Genomic DNA, 17,453 nt, shown 5'->3' on the forward strand with positions numbered 1-17,453 from the left:
CTTACACCTTTTGATTTCAGATCGAGCCCAAAACTTGGGCAACATCATAATATGGTGGGAGGAGTCATTTGGAGACTTTTGAGTGAAATCCAGTCGCTAGAAGTATGGAATACACCAACCACCCCAATTGGGAATGAACAGCCGTCGAACTTGAATTGTCCAATTTCTCACACCTATTGATTTCGGATCATGCCCAAAACATGGGCAACGTCATAATATGGTGGGAGGAGTCATTTGGTGTGTTTTGAGTAAAATCTAATCTCTAGAACTATGAATTACCCCAACCACTCCAATTTGGAACGAACTGCCTTTGAACTTGAATTGTCCAATTTCTTACACCTTTTGATTTCAGATCGAGCCCAAAACGTGGGCAACATCGTAATATGGTGGGAGGAGTCATTTGGTGAGTTTTGAGTGAAATCCAATCGTTGAAACTATGAATTACCCCAGCCGCTCCAATTTGGAACGAACTGCCTTTGAACTTGAATTGTCCAATTTCTCACACCTATTGATTTCGGATCATGCCCAAAACTTGGGCAACGTGATAATATGGTCGGAGGAGTCATTTGGTGTGTTTTGAGTGAAATCCAATCGTTGGAACTATGAATTACCCCAACTACTCCAATTTTGAACGAACTGCCTTTGAACTTGAATTGTCCAATTTCTTACACCTATTGATTTAGGATCGAGCCCAAAACCTGGGCAACATCATAATATGGTGGGAGGAGTCATTTGGTTTGTTTTGAGTGAAATCCAATCGCCAGAAGTATGAATTACCACAACCACTCCAATTTGGAACTAACTGCCTTTGAATTTGAATTGTCCTATTTCTTGCACCTATTGATTTCGGATCTAGCCCAAAACTTGGGCAACATCATAATATGGTGGAAGGAGTCATTTGGTGTGTTTTGAGTGAAATCCAATCGCTAGAACTATGAATTACAGCAACCACTCCAATTTGGAAAGAACTGCCTTTGAACTTGAATTGTCCAATTTCTTACACCTATTGATTTCGGATCGAGCCCAAAACTTGGGCAACATCATAATATGGTAGGAGGAGTCATTTGGTGAGTTTTGAGTGAAATCCAATCTCTAGAAGTGTGGAATACACCAACCACTCCAATTACGAACGAACTGCCGTCGAATTTGAATTGTCCAATTTCTCACACCTATTGATTTCGTATCGAGCCAAAAACTTGGGCAACATCATAATTTGGTGGGAGGAGTCATTTGGTGTGTTTTGAGTAAAATCTAATCTCTAGAACTATGAATTACCCCAACCACTCGAATTTGGAACGAACTGCCTTTGAACTTGAATTGTCCAATTTCTTACACCTATTGATTTCAGATCGAGCCCCAAACTTGGGCAACAACATAATATGGTGGGAGGAGTCATTTGGTGTGTTTTGAGTGAAATCCAATTGCTGGAACTATGAGTTACCCCAACCACTCCAATTTGGAACGAACTGCCTTTGAACTTGAATTGTCCAATTTCTTACACCTATTAATTTCGGATCGAGCCCAAAACTTGGGCAACATCGTAATACGGTGGGAGGAGTCATTTGGTGAGTTTTGAGTTAAATCCAATCGCTACAAGTACGGAATACACCAACCACCCCAATTAGGAACGAACAGCCATTGAACTTGAATTGTCCAATTCCTCACACCTATTGATTTCGGATCGAGCGTAAAACAAGGGCAACAACATAATATGGTGCGAGGAGTCATTTGGTGTGTTTTGAGAGAAATCCAATCGCCAGAACTATGAATTACCACAACCACTCCAATTTGGAACGAACTGCCTTTGAACTTGAATTGTCCAATTTCTTACAGCTATTGATTTCGGAAAGAGCCCAAAACTTGGGCAACACCATAATATGGTGGGAGGAGTCATTTGGTGAGTTTTGAGTGAAATCCAATCGCCAGAACTATGAATTACCCCAACCACTCCAATTTGGAACGAACTGCCTTTGAACATGAATTGTCCAATGTCTTACACCTATTGATTTCGGATCGAGCCCAAAACTGGGGCAACATCATAATATGGTGGGAGGAGTCATTTGGTGTGTTTTGAGTGAAATCCAATCGCTAGAACTATGAATTACCGCAACCACTCCAATTTGGAACGAACTGCCTTTGAACTTGTATTGTCCAATTTCTTACACCTATTGATTTCGGATTGAGCCCAAAACTTGGGCAACATCATAATATGGTAGGAGGAGTCATTTCGTGAGTTTTGAGTGAAATCCAATGTCTAGAAGTGTGGAATACACCAACCACTCCAGTTAGGAACGAACTGCCGTTGAATTTGAATTGTCCAATTTCTCACACCTCTTGATTTCGTATCGAGCCAAAAACTTGGGCAACAACATAATTTGGTGGGAGGAGTCATTTGGTGTGTTTTGAGTAAAATCCAATCCCTAGAACTATGAATTACCCCAATCACTCCAATTTGGAACGAACTGCCTTTGAACTTGAATTGTCCAATTTCTTGCACCTATTGATTTCAGATCGATCCCAAAACTTGGGCAACATCATAATATGGTGGGAGGAGTCATTTGATGTGTTTTGAGTGAAATCCAATTGCTGGAACTATGAATTACCCCAACCACTCCCATTTGGAACGAACTGCCTTTGAACTTGAATTGTCCAATTTCTGACACCTATTAATTTCGGATCGAGCCCAAAACTTGGGCAACATCTTAATATGGTGGGAGGAGTCATTTGGTGAGTTTTGAGTGAAATCCAATCGCTAGAAGTACGGAATACACCAACCACCCCAATTAGGAACAAACAGCTGTTGAACTTGTATTGTCCAGTTCCTCACACCTATTGATTTCGAATCGAGCCCAAAACATGGCCAATATCATAATATGGTGCGAGGAGTCATTTGGTGTGTTTTGAGTAAAATCCAATCGCCAGAACTATGAATTACCACAACCACTCCAATTTGGAACGAACTGCCTTTGAACTTGAATTGTCCAATTTCTTACACCTATTGATTTCGGAAAGAGCCCAAAACTTGGGCAACATCATAATATGGTGGGAGGAGTCGTTTGGTGTGTTTTGAGTAAAATCCAATCGCCAGAACTATGAATTACCCCGACCACTCCAATTTGGAACGAACTGCCTTTGAACATGAATTGTCCAATGTCTTACACCTATTGATTTCGGATCGAGCCCAAAACTTGGGTAACATCATAATATGGTGGGAGGAGTCATTTGGTGTGTTTTGAGTGAAATCCAATCGCTAGAACCATGAATTACCCCAACCACTCCAATTTGGAACGAACTGCCTTTGAACTTGAATTGTCCAATTTCTCACACCTATTGATTTCGGACGAGCCCAAAACTTGGGCAACATCATAATATGGTGGGAGGAGTCATTTGGTGTGTTTTGAGTGAAATCCTATCGTTGAAACTATGAATTACCCCAACCACTCAAATTTGGAACGAACTGCCTTTGAACTTGAATGGTCCAATTTCTCACACCTATTGATTTCGGACGAGCCCAAAACTTGGGCAACATCATAATATGGTGGGAGGAGTCATTTGGTGTGTTTTGAGTGAAATCCAATTGTTGAAACTATGAATTACCCCAACCACTCCAATTTGGAACGAACTGCCTTTGAACTTGAATTGTCCAATTTCTTACACCTATTGATTTAGGATTGTCTGCCGCGCAAATCTCACGGCCTGGGTTTCCGTGCCGAGGAGACGTGCGTTGACACGCGGGCAACATCTTAATATCCTGGAGGAGTAATCGAGGCTGAAAAATCTGCATGGTGGAGCCTGATTAGAGCAAGTGGGCAGTCTAATCAACATTTGGGATCGTGAAGTATGGTGGTGTGACCCCATAAATCCTGGTGAATCGCGGCGGCCGTTCTCGATCGTGGGTTCTGAGCTTCTGGCCGTGGAGACGCATTTATGGCCTGGATAGCTGGTGAGCTGACCTCTCAAGCTGTCAGAATTCTTGTGAGAATGTCCACGTCTAATCACTCTGAGTCTCATCACCAAATCCTGACTCCAGTCACTTCCCACCTTCCCTCATGCATTAAATGCTTACTTGTGGCCAGTGGGTTTGCTGCATTAAACAGGCACTACTTCATTAAATGAAGCCTGGGACCCTGTTGTCACGTGATGATTTGCCTTTAATGCTTTGGCCGGAATTTGCCTGGCCTCGGCCTCGGCCTGCGCTTGAAGCCGAGATGATCATGCCTTAGCATTTCTTCTTTTGTCTTCAGGAGGGCGAACTACCCTGGCGAAACGCTGCGTTTTAGTTTTTACGAGCAAGGGCCGGGGCCGAGAAAAGGGGTTCCCTCGGCCAGCTCATGGCCGTGATTTATTAGGCACAAACAAGGATCGAGCCCAAAACTTGGGCAACATCATAATATGGTGGGAGGAGTCATTTGGTGTGTTTTGAGTGAAATCCAATCGCCAGAACTATGAATTACCACAACCACTCCAATTTGGAACGAACTGCCTTTGAATTTGAATTGTCCAATTTCTTGCACCTATTGATTTCGGATCGAGCCCAAAACTTGGGCAACATCATAATATGGTGGGAGGAGTCATTTGGTGTGTTTTGAGTGAAATCCAATCGCTAGAAGTATGGAATACACCAACCACTCCAATTTGGAACGAACTGCCGTTGAACTTGAATTGTCCAATTTCTCACACCTATTGATTTCGGATCGAGCCCAAAACTTGGGCAACATCATAATATGGTGGGAGGAGTCATTTGGTGTGTTTTGAGTGAAATCCAATTGCTAGAACCATGTATTACCCCAACCACTCCAATTTGGAACGAACTGCCTTTGAACTTGAATTGTCCAATTTCTTACACCTATTGATTTCGGATCGAGCACAAAACTTGGGCAACATCATAATATGGTCGGAGGAGTAATTTGGTGTGTTTTGAGTGAAATCCAATTGCCGGAACTATGAATTACCCCAACCACTCCAATTTGGAACGAACTGCCTTTGAACTTGAATTGTCCAATTTCTTACACCTATTGATTTCGGATCGAGCCCAAAACTTGGGCAACATCATAATATGGTGGGAGGAGTCATTTGGTGTGTTTTGAGTGAAATCCAATCGCTAGAAGTATGGAATACACCAACCACTCCAATTAGGAACGAACTGCCGTTGAACTTGAATTGTCCAATTTCTCACACCTATTGATTTCGGATCAAGCCCAAAACTTGGGCAACATCATAATATGGTGGGAGGAGTCATTTGGTGTGTTTTGAGTGAAATCCAATCGCTAGAACTATGAATTACCGCAACCACTCCAATTTGGAACGAACAGCCTTTGAACTTGAATTGTCCAATTTCTTACACCTATTGATTTCGGATCGAGCCCAAAACTTGGGCAACATCATAATATGGTGGGGGGAGTCATTCGGTGAGTTTTGAGTGAAATCCAATCGCTAGAAGTATGGAATACACCAACCAGTCCAATTAGGAACGAACTGCCGTTGAACTTGAATTGTTCAATTTCTTACACCTATTGATTTCGGATCGAGCCCAAAACATGGGCAACATCATAATATGGTCGGAGGAGTCATTTGGTGAGTTTTCACTGAAATCCAATCGCTAGAAGTATGGAATACACCAACCACCCCAATTAAGAACGAACAGCCGTTGAAATTGAATTGTCCAATTTCTTACACCTATTGATTTCGGATTGAGCCCAAAACTTGGGCAACACCATAATACGGTGGGAGGAGTCATTTGGGGTGTTTTGAGTGAAATCCAATCGCCAGAAGTATGAATTACCCCAACCACTCAAATTTGGAACGAACTGCCTTTGAACTTGAATAGTCCAATTTCTCACACCTATTGATTTCGAACGAGCCCAAAACTTGGGCAACATCATAATATGGTGGGAGGAGTCAATTGGTGTGTTTTGAGTGATATCCAATCGCCAGAACTATGAATTACCCGAACCACTCCAATTTGGAACGAACTGCTTTTGAACTTGAATTGTCCACTGTCTTACACCTATTAATTTTGGATCGTGCCCAAAACTTGGGCAACAACATAATATGGTGGGAGGAGTCATTTGGTATGTTTTGAGTGAAATCCAATCGCTAGAACTATGAATTACCCCAACCAATCCAATTTGGAACGAACTGCCTTTGAACTTGAATTGTCCAATTTCTTACACCTATTGATTTCGGATCGAGCCTAAAACCTGGGCAACATCATAATATGGTGGGAGGAGTCATTTGGTGTGTTTTGAGTGAAATCCAATCGCCAGAACTATGAATTACCCTAACCACTCCAATTAGGAACGAACTGCCGTTGAACTTGAATTGTCCAATTTCTCACTCCTATTGATTTCGGACCGAGCCCAAAACTTGGCCACCATCATAGTATGGTGGGAGGAGTCATTTGGTGTGTTTTGAGTGAAATCCAGTCGCCAGAAGCATGAATTACCCTAACCACTCCAATTTGGAACGAACTGCCGTTGAACTTGAATTGTCCAATTTCTTACACCTATTGATTTCGGATCGAGCCCAAAACTTGGGCAACATCATAATATGGTGGGAGGAGTCATTTGGTGTGTTTTGAGTGAAATCCAATCGTTAGAAGTGTGGAATACCCCAACCACTCCAATTAGGAACGAACTGCCGTTGAATTTGAATTGTCCAATTTCTCACACCTATTGATTTCGGATCGATCCCAAAACTTTGGCAACATCATAATATGGTGGAAGGAGTCATTTGGTGTGTTTTGAGTGAAATCCCGTCGCCAGAACTATGAATTACCCCAACCACTCCAATTTGGAACGAACTGCCTTTGAACTTGAATTGTTCAATTTCTTACACCTATTGATTTCGTATCGAGCCCAAAACTTGGGCTACATCATAATATGGTGGGAGGAGTCATTTGGTGAGTTTTGAGTGAAATCCAATCGCTAGAAGTATGGAATACACCAACCACTCCAATTAGGAACGAACTGCCGTTGAACTTGAATTGTCCAATTTCTCACACCTATTGATTTCGGATCGAGCCCAAAACTTGGGCAACATCATAATATGGTGGGAGGAGTCATTTGGTGTGTTTTGAGTGAAATCCAATTGCTGGAACTATGAATTACCCCAACCACTCCAATTTGGAAGGAACTAAATTTGAAATTGAATTGCCCAGTTTCTTACACCTGTTGATTTCGGATTGAGCCCAAAACTTGGGTAACGTCATAATATATTGGGAGGAGTCATTTGGTGAGTTTTGAGTGAAATCCAATCGCAAGAAGTACGGAATACACCAACCACTCCAATTAGGAACGAACTGCATTTGAAGTTGAATTGTCCAATTTCTTACCCCTATTGATTTCGGATCGAGCCCAGAACTTGGGCAACAACTTAATATGGTGGGAGGAGTCATTTGGTTAGTTTTGAGTCAAATCCAATCGCTAGAAGTATGGAATACACCAACCACTCCAATTTGGAACGAACTGCCTCTGAACTTGAATTGTCCAATGTCTTACACCTATTGATTTCAGATCGAGCACAAAACTTGGGCAACATCATAATATGGTGGGAGGAGTCATTTGGTGAGTTTTGAGTGAAATCCAGTCGCTAGAAGTATGGAATACACCAACCACTCCAATTACGAACTAACTGCCGTTGAACTTGAATTGTCCAATTTCTCACACCTATTGATTTCGGATCGAGCCCAAAACTTGGGCAACATCATAATATGGTGGGAGGAGTCATTTGGTGTGTTTTGAGTGAAATCCAATTGCTGGAGCTATGAATTACCCCAACCACTCCAATTTGGAACGAACTGAATTTGAACTTGAATTGTCCAATTTCTTACACCTATTGATTTCGGATTGAGCCCAAAACTTGGGGAACATCATAATATGGTGGGAGGAGTCATTTGGTGAGATTTGAGTTAAATCCAATCGTTAGAAGTATGGAATACACCAACCACTCCAATTAGGAACGAACTGCCGTTGAAGTTGAATTGTCCAATTTCTCACACCTATTGATTTCAGATCGAGCCCAAAACTTGGGCCACATCATAATATGGTGGGAGGAGTCATTTGGTGTGTTTTGAGTGAAATCCAATCGCTAGAACTATGAATTTCCCCAACCACTCCAATTTGGAACGAACTGTCGTTGAACATGAATTGTCCAATTTGTCACACCTATTGATTTTGGATCGAGCCCAAAACTTGGGCAACATCATAATATGGTGGGAGGAGTCATTTGGTGAGTTTTGAGTGAAATCCAATCGCTAGAAGTATGGAATACACCAACCACTCCAATTTGGAACGAACTGCCTTTGAACTTGAATTGTCCAATTTCTTACACCTATTGATTTCGGATTGAGCCCGAAACTTGGGCAACATCATAATATGTTGGGAGGAGTCATTTGGGGTGTTTTGAGTGAAATCCAATCGCTGGAACTATGAATTACCCCAACCACTCCAATTTCGAGTGAACTGCCTTTGAACTTGAATTGTCCAATTTTTTACACCTATTGATTTCGGATCGAGCCCAAAACTTGGGCAACATCGTAATATGGTGGGAGGAATCATTTGGTGTGTTTTGAGTGAAATCCCGTCACCAGAACTATGAATTACCCCAACCACTCCAATTTGGAACGAACTGCCTTGAACTTGAATTGTCCAATTTCTTACACCCATTGATTTCGGATCGAGCCCAAAACTTGGGCAACATCATAATATGGTGGGAGGAGTCATTTGGTGAGTTTTGAGTGAAATCCAATCCCTAGAAGTATGGAGTAGTCATTTGGGGTGTTTTGAGAGAAATCCAATCACTAGAACTATGAGTTACCCCAACCACACCAATTTGGAACGAACTGCCTTTGAACTTGAATTGTCCAATTCCTTGCACCTATTTATTTCGGATCGAGCCCAAACCTTGGGCAACATCATAATATTGTGGGAGGAGTCATTTGGTGTGTTTTGAGTGAAATCCAATCGCTGGAACTGTGAATTACCCCAACCACTCCAATTTGGAACGAACTGCCTTTGAACTTGAATTGTCCAATTCCTTGCACCTATTGATTTCGGATCGAGCCCAAAACTTGGGCAACATCGTAATATGGTGGAGGGAGTCATTTGGTGTGTTTTGAGTGAAATCCAATCGCTGGAACTGTGAAATCCAAAACTTGTCCAATTTCTTACACCGATTGATTTCAGATGGAGCCCAAAACTTGGGCAACATCAGAATATGGTGGGAGGAGTCATTTGGTGAGTTTTGAGTGAAATCCAATCGCTAGAAGTATGGAATACACCAACCACTCCAATTAGGAACGAACTGCCGTCGAACTTGAATTGTCCAATTTCTCACACCTATTGATTTCGGATCGAGCCCAAAACGTGGGCAACATCATAATATGGTGGGAGGAGTCATTTGGTCAGTTTTGAGTGAAATCCAATCGCTAGAAGTATGGAGTAATCATTTGGGGTGTTTTGAGTGAAATCCAATCACTAGAACTATGAGTTACCCCAACCACACCAATTTGGAACGCACTGCCTTTGAACTTGAATTGTCCAATTCCTTGCACCTATTGATTTCGGATCGAGCCCAAAACTTGGGCAACATCAGAATATGGTGGGAGTAGTCATTTGGTGTGTTTTGAGTGAAATCCAATCGCTAGAAGTATGGAATACACCAACCACTCCAATTAGGAACGAACTGCCGTTGAACTTGAATTGTCCAATTTCTCACAACTATTGATTTCGGAACGAGCCCAAAACTTGGGCAAAATCATAATATGGTGGGAGGGGTCATTTGGTGAGTTTTGAGTGAAATCCAATCGCTAGAAGTATGGAATACACCAACCACTCCAATTAGGAACGAACTGCCGTTGAACTTGAATTGTCCAATTTCTCACACCTATTGATTTCAGACCGAGCCCAAAACTTGGCCACCATCATAGTATGGTGGGAGGAGTCATTTGGTGTGTTTTGAGTGAAATCCAGTCGCCAGAAGTATGAATTACCCTAACCACTCCAATTTGGAACGAACTGCCGTTGAACTTGAATTGTTCAATTTCTTACACCTATTGATTTCGGATCGAGCCCAAAACATGGGGAACATCATAATATGGTGGGAGGGGTCATTTGGTGAGTTTTGAGTGAAATCCAATCGCTATAAGTATGGAATACACCTACCACCCCAATTATGAACAAACTGCCGTTGAAATTAAATTGTTCAATTTCTTACACCTATTGATTTCGGATTGAGCCCAAAACTTGGGCAACGTTGTAATATGGTGGGAGTAGTCATTTGGTGTGTTTTGAGTGAAATCCAATCGCTAGAATTACGAAGTAGCCCAACCACTCCAATTTGGAACGAACTGCCTTTGAACTTGAATTGTCCAATTTCTTACACCTATTGATTTCGGATCGAGCGCAAAACCTGGGCCACAACATATTATGGTGGGAGGAGTCATTCGGTGTGTTTTGAGTGAAATCCAATCGCTAGAAGAATGGAATACACCAACCACTCCAATTAGGAACGAAGTGCCGTTGAACTTGAATTGTCTAATTTCTCACACCTATTGATTTCGGATCGAGCCCAAAACTTGGGCAACATCATAATGTGGTGGGAGGAGTCATTTGGTTTGTTTTCAGTGAAATCAAATCCCCAGAACTATGAATTACCCCAACCACTCCAATTTGGAACGAATTGCCTTTGAACTTGAATTGTCCAATTTCTTACACCTACGGATTTCGGATCGAGCCCAAAAAATGGGCAACTTCAGAATATGGTGGCAGGATTGATTTGGGGAGTTTTGAGTGAAATCCAATCGCTAGATGTATGGAATACACCAACCACTCCAATTTGGAGTGAACTGCCGTTGAACTTGAATTGTCCAATTTCTTACACCTATTGATATCGGATCGAGCCCAAAACTTGGGCAACATCATAATATGGTGGGGGGAGTCATTTGGTGAGTTTTGAGTGACATCCAATCGCTAGAAATATGGAATTCTCCAACCACTCCAATTACGAACGAACTGCCTTTGAACTTGAATTGTCCAATTTCTCACACCTATTGATTTTGGATCGAGCCCAAAACTTTTGCAACATCATAATATGGTGGGAGGAGTCATTTGGTGTGTTTTGAGTGAAATCCAATCGCCAGAACTATGAATTACCCCAACCACTCCAATTTGGAACCAACTTCCTTTCAACTTGAATTGTCCAATTTCTTACACCTAATGATTTCGGATCGAGCCCAAAACCTGGGCAACATCATAATATGGTGGGAGGAGTCATTTGGTGTATTTTGAGTGAAATCCAATCGCCAGAACTATGAATTACCCTAACCACTCCAATTCGGAACGAACTACCTATGAACTTGAATTGTCCAATTTCTTACACCTATTGATTTCGGATCGTGCCCAAAACTTGAGCAACATCATAATATGGTGGGAGGAGTCATTTCGTGTGTTTTTAGTGAAATCCAATCGCTAGAATTATGGAATACACCAACCAGTCCAATTAGGAACGAACTGCCGTTGAACTTGAATTGTCCAATTTCTCACACCTGTTGATTTTGGATCGAGCCCAAAACTTGGGCAACATCATAATATGGCGGGAGGAGTTATTTGTTTGTTTTGAGTGAAATCCAATCGCCAGAACTACGAATTACTCCAACCACTCCAATTTGGAACGAACAGCCGTTGAACTTGAATTGCCCAATTTCTTACACCTGTTGATTTTGGATCGAGCCCAAAACTTGGGCAACATCATAATTTTGTTGGAGGGGTCATTTGGTGTGTTTTGAGTGAAATCCAATCACCAGAACTATGAATTACCCAACCACTCCAATTTGGAACGAACTGCCTTTGAACTTGAATTGTCCAATTTCTTACACCTGTTGATTTCGGATCGAGCCCAAAACTTGGGCAACATCATAACATGGAGGGAGGAGTCATTTGGTGAGTTTTGAGTGAAATCCAATCTCTGGAAGAATGGAATACACCAACCACTCCAATTACGAATGAACTGCCGTCGAACTTGAATTGTCCAATTTCTTCAACCTATTGATTTCGGATCGAGCCCAAAACTTGGGCAACATCATAGTATGGTGGGAGGAGTCATTTGGTGTGTTTTGAGTGAAATCCAAGCGCCAGAACTATTAATTACCCCAACCACTCCAATTTGGAACGAACTGCCTTTAAACGTGAATTGTCCAATTCCTTACACCTATTGATTTCAGATCGAGCCCAAAACTTAGGTAACATCATAATATGGTGCGAGGAGACATTTCGTGTGTTGTGAGTGAAATCCAATCGCCAGAACTATGAATTACCCCAGCAACTCCAATTACGAACGAAATGCCTTTGAACGTGAATTGTCCAATTTCTTACACCCATTGATTTCGGATCGAGCCCAAAACTTAGGCAACATCAAAATATGGTGGGATGAGTCGTTTGGTGTGTTTTGAGAGAAATCCAATCCCCAGAACTATGAATTACCCCAACCACCCCAATTTGGAACGAACTGCCTTTGAACTTGAATTGTCCAATCTATTACACCTATTGATTTCGGATTGAGCCCAAAACTTGGGCAACATCATATTATGGTGGGAGGAGTGATTTCGTGTGTTTTGAGTGAAATCCAATCGCTAGAACTATGAATTACCCCAACAACTCCAATTACGAACGAACTGCCTTTGAACTTGAAATGTCCAATTTCTTACACCTATTGATTTCGGATCGAGCCCAAAACTTGGGCAACATCATAATATGGCGGGAGGAGTCATTTGGTGAGTTTTGAGTGAAATACAATCGCTAGAAGAATGGAATACACCAACCACTCCAATTAGGAATGAACTGCCGTTGAACTTGAATTGTCCAATTTCTTACACCTATTGATTTCAGATCGAGCCCAAAACTTGGGCAACATCATAATATGGTGGGGGGAGTCAGTTGGTGAGTTTTGAGTGAAATCCAATCGCTAGAAGTATGGAATACACCAACCACTCCAATTAGGAACGAACTGCCGTTGAACTTGACCTATCCAATTTCTTACACCTATTGATTTCGGATCGAGCCCAAAACTTGGGCAACAACATAATATGGTGGGAGGAGTCATTTGGTGAGTTTTGAGTGAAATCCGATCGCTAGAAGTATGGAATACACCAACCACTCCAATTAGGAACGAACTGCCGTTGAACATGAATTGTCTAATTTCTCACACCTATTGCTTTCGGATCGAGCCCAAAACTTGGGCAACATCATAATATGGTGGGAGGAGTCATTTGGTGTGTTTTGAGTGAAATCCAATTGCCAGAACTATGAATTACCCCAACCACTCCAATTTGGAACAAGCTGCCCTTGAACTTGAATTGTCCAATTTCTTACACCCATTGATTTCGGATCAAGCCCAAAACTTGGGCAACATCATAATATGGTGGGAGGATTCTTTTGGCGAGTTTCGAGTGAAATCCAATTGCTAGAAGTGTGGAATACACCAACCACGCCAATTAGGAAGGAACTGCCGTTGAATTTGAATTGTCCAATTCTCTCACCTATTGATTTCGGATCGAGCCCAAAACATGGGCAACAACATAATATGGTGGGAGGAGTCATTTGGTGAGTTTTGAGTGAAATCCAATCGCAAGAAGTACGGAATACACCAACCACTCCAATTAGGAAGGAACTGCCGTTGAATTTGAATTGTCCAATTTCTCACACCTATTGATTTCGGATCGAGCCCAAAACATGGGCAACATCATAATATGGTAGGAGGAGTCATTTGGTGAGTTTTGAGTGAAATCCAATCGCAAGAAGTACGGAATACACCAACCACTCCAATTAGGAACGAACTTCCGTTGAACTTGAATTGTATAATTTCTCACACCTATTGATTTCGGATTGAGCCCAAAACATGGGCAAGATCATAATGTGGTGGGAGGAGTCATTTGGTGAGTTTTGAGTGAAATCCAATCGCTAGAAGTACGGAATACACCGACTACTCCAATTAGGAACGAACTTCCGTTGAACTTGAATTGTCCACTTTCTCACACCTATTGATTTCGGATCGAACCCAAAACTTGGGCAACATCAAAATATAGTGGGAGGAGTCATTTGGTGTGTTTTGAGTGAAATCCAATTGCTGGAACTATGAATTACCCCAACCACTCCAATTTGGAACGAACTGCCTTTGAACTTGAATTGTCCAATTTTTCGCACCTATTGAATTCGGATCAGGCCCAAAACTTGGACAACATCATAATATGGTGGGGGGATTCATTTGGTGTGTTTTGAGTGAAATCCAATCGCCATAATTATGAATTACCCCAGCCAATCCAATTTGGAACGAACTGCCTTTGACCTTGAATTGTCCAATTTCTTACTCCTATTGATTTCGGATCGAGCCCAAAATTTGGGCAACATCATAATATGGTGGGAGAAGTCATTTGGTGAGTTTTGAGTGAAATCCAATCGCTAGAAGTATGGAATACACCAACCACTCCAATTAGGAATGAACTGCCGTTGAACTTGAATTGTCCAATTTCTTACACCTATTGATTTCGGATCGAGCCCAAAACTTGGGCAACATCCTAATATGGTGGGAGGAGTCATTTGGTGTGTTTTGAGTGAAATCCAATCCTTGGAACTATGAATTATCCCAACGACTCCAATTTGGAACGAACTGCCTTAGAACTTGAATTGTCCAATTTCTTACACCTATTGATTTCGGATCGAGCCCAAAAGTTGGGCAACATCCTAATATTGTGGGAGGAGTCATTTGGTGTGTTTTGAGTGAAATCCAATCGCTGGAACTAAGAATTACCCCAACCACTCCAATTTGAAAAGAAACTGCCTTTGAAATTGAATTAACCAATTTCCTACACCTATTGATTTCGGATCGAGCCCAAAACTTGGGCAACATCATAATATGGTGGGAGTAGTCATTTGGGGAGTTTTGAGTGAAATCCAATCGCAAGAAGTACGGAATACCCCAACTACTCCTATTAGGAACGAACTGCCGTTGAATTTGAATTGTCCAATGTCTAACAAATATTGATTTCGGATCGAGCCCAAAAATTGGGAAACATCATAATATGGTGGGAGGGGTCATTTGGTGTGTTTTGAGTGAATTCCAATCGCCAGAACTATGAATTAACCCAACCACTCCAATTTTGGAACGAACTGCCATTGAACTTGAACTGTCCAATTTCTTATACCTTTTGATTTCGGATCGAGCCCAAAACCTGGGTAACTTCGTAATATGGGGGGAGGAGTCATTTGGTGAGTTTTCAGGGAAATCCAATCGCTAGAAGTACGGAATGCACCAACCACTCCAAATAGGAACGAACTGCCGTTGAACTTGAATTGTCCAATTTCTCACACCTATTGATTTCGGATCGAGCCCAAAACATGGGCAACATCATAATATGGTCGGAGGAGTCATTTGGTGTGTTTTGAGTGAAATCCAATCGTTGGAACTATGAATTACCCCAACCACTCCAATTTGGAACGAACTTCCTTAGGACATGAATAGTCCAATTTCTTACACCTATTGATTTCGGATCGAGCCCAAAACTTGGGCAACGTCATAATATGGGGGGAGGAGTCATTTGGTGTGTTTTGAGTGAAATCCAATCGCCAGAACTATGAATTACCACAACCACTCCAATTTGGAACGAACTGCCTTCGAACTTGAACTGTCCAATTTCTTACACCTATTGATTTCGGATCTAGCCCAAAACTTGGGCAACATCATAATGTGGTGGGAGGAGTCATTTGGTGAGTTCGAGTGAAATCCAATCGCTAGAAGTGTGGAATACACCAACCACTCCAATTAAGAACGAACTGCCGTGGACCTTGAATTGTCCAATTTCTTACACCTATTGATTTCGGATCGAGCCCAAAACTTCGGCAACCTCAAAATATGGTGGGAGGAGTCATTTGGCAAGTTTTGAGTGAAATCCAATCGCTAGAAGTACGGAATACACCAACCACTCCAATTAGGAATGAACTGCCGTTGAACTTGAATTGTCCAATTTCTCAAACCTATTGATTTCGGATCGAGCCCAAAACTTGATCAACATCATAATACGGTGGGAGGAGTCATTTGGTGTGTTTTGAGTGAAATCCAATCGCTAGAAGTATGGAATACACCAACCACTCCAATTAGGAACGAACTGCTGTTGAACTAGAATTGTCCAATTTCTTACACCTATTGATTTCGGATCGAGCCCAAAACTTCGGCAACCTCAAAATATGGTGGGAGGAGTCATTTGGAAAGTTTTGAGTGAAATCCAATCGCTAGAAGTATGGAATACACCCACCACTCCAATTAGGAAAGAACTGCCGTTGAACTTGAATTGTCCAATTTCTCACACCTATTGATTTCGGATCGAGCCCAAAACTTGGGCAACATCATAATACGGTGGGAGGAGTCATTTGGTGTGTTTTGAGTGAAATCCAGTCGCCAGAACTATGAATTACCCCAACCACTCCAATTTGGAACGAACTGCCTTTGAACTTGAATTGTCGAATTTCTTACACCTTTTGATTTTGGATCGAGCCCAAAACTTGGGCAACATCATATTATGGTGGGAGGAGTCATTTGCTGTGTTTTTAGGGAAATCCAATTGCCAGAACTATGAATTTCCGCAACCACTCCAATTTGGAACGAACTTCCTTCAAACTTGAACTGTGCAATTTCTTACACCTATTGATTTCAGATCGAGCCCAAAACTTGGGCAACATCATAATATGGTGGGAGGAGTCATTTGGTGTGTTTTGAGTGAAATCCAGTCGCCAGAACAATGAATTACCCCAACCACTCCAATTTGGAACGAACTGCGTTTGAAATTGAATTGTCCAATTCCTTACACCTATTGATTTATGATCGAGCCCAAAACTTTTGCAACATCTTAATATGATGGGAGGAGTCTTTTCGTGTGTTTTGAGTGAAATCCAATCGCTAGAAATGTGGAATACACCAACCACTCCAATTAGGAACAAACTGCCGTTGAATTTGAATTGTCCAATTTCACACACCTATTGATTTCGGATCGAGCCCAAAACCTGGGCGACATCATAATATGGTGGGTGGAGTCATTTGGCGTGTTTTGAGTGAAATCCAATCGCTAGAACTATGAATTACCCCAACCACTCCAATTTGGAACGAACTGCCTTTGAACCTGAATTGTCCAATTTCTTACACCTATTGATTTCGGATCGAGCCCAAAACTTGGGCAGCATCATAATATGGTGGGAGGAGTCATTTGGTGTGTTTTGAGTGAAATCCAATCGCTAGAACTATGAATTACCCCAACCACTCCAATTTGGAACGAACTGCGTTTGAACCTGAATTGTCCAATTTCTTACACCTATTGATTTCGGATCGAGCCCAAAACTTGGGCAACATCAAAATATGGTGGGAGGAGCCTTTTGGTTAGTCTTGAGTGAAATCCAATCGCTAGAAGTATG

The sequence above is a fragment of the Prunus avium genome, chromosome 8 (assembly GCF_965620075.1).
Source record: "Prunus avium chromosome 8, drPruAviu1.hap1.1, whole genome shotgun sequence".
Lineage (NCBI taxonomy): Eukaryota > Viridiplantae > Streptophyta > Magnoliopsida > Rosales > Rosaceae > Prunus > Prunus avium.